We start from the raw sequence: 1,237 nt of genomic DNA on the forward strand, positions 1-1,237 counted from the left end.
GTTTCGTACTAAAACGGCTTATGTGATTATATAAATACGCGGGAATATGAACCCGTCTTACAATTTCTTTTCAATGCTTTATATATTTTTTTATTTTGGTTGTATTTTTATAAATAGCAAAGCTTTTTTTTTTTTTTATTTGGCTGAGCTCTTTTTTTTTAGACTCGGAGGACGAAATGTTTGAAAACTCAAAAAAGATTTTTGCAACCTTATCGCTGGTGGGGGGAATTCAAAATAATCTTTCGTCGAATGAGAAATCTTTCATTCTAAATTTATTTCAAATTTGTAAACCTTATATACTATTTTAAAAGTCTAACTTATCTAATTAAATATATATAAATTTACAGCACACCACATGGGGTTGTTTTTAACTATACAATACAATACATGTGTGTGTGTGTGTGCTGTYAGAGAAGTATAATTTAAATTGCTTGGTTTGGGTTGTTTTCAAGTGCACATGTGCATTTCTAATCAATTGCCCAAACCTAAGTAAATATGTATGTTTATCAGATATTTCTTGAGTGCATGCGTATCACATATTAATGCATGCGTGCCTCATATATGTTTCTATGCCGCATATCAATGCATACATTTTTATGTGTTTATTTTATGTATTTTTTGTACGTATGTTTATGTATATGTGTATGTATGTTCAATATATTTGAACATAGATATCTATTACTAGTGGACTGTATGATTACAATAGCTTATCTTATTTAACATTGAAATATATATAAAAGACTTAAATATCATATTGTTGTCCATGCTTTGGCAGCACCGAACATGTTCAATTTTGAACAATATATTATATAATATGTATGTACATGTGCATATACATACGTACGTATATACCCGCATCCATGTACACTTAAAGTATCCACACGTCAGAAAAGTCTTTGTAAATACTGCTGATAACTGATAAATAGATTAGTGTGTATTACAAATAATCATCCGCACGCGCATATCCGCATCGACGATAGCCTATTCGCATACATATACAACCACACAAACTTCTTCATACAATATGGGGTATTCCATACCAAAACAACCACTTTTGAACCCGACCCCTTTAGATTTCGCTGAAACTTATCCATCCTTTTCTACCCTTTGAAAAACATTTTTAGAAATTTTTTCAAAACTTTTTGTCCAAGTTCAAAAAAGTTATGAATTTTTCAAAAAAAATGGCTTTTTATTTTTAAATAGCTATAACTTTTGCAGAAATTGAATTTTTTTTTTT

This window comes from Bactrocera latifrons, unplaced genomic scaffold (assembly GCF_001853355.1).
Source record: "Bactrocera latifrons isolate USDA-ARS-PBARC rearing strain unplaced genomic scaffold, ASM185335v1 scaffold_612, whole genome shotgun sequence".
NCBI lineage: Eukaryota > Metazoa > Arthropoda > Insecta > Diptera > Tephritidae > Bactrocera > Bactrocera latifrons.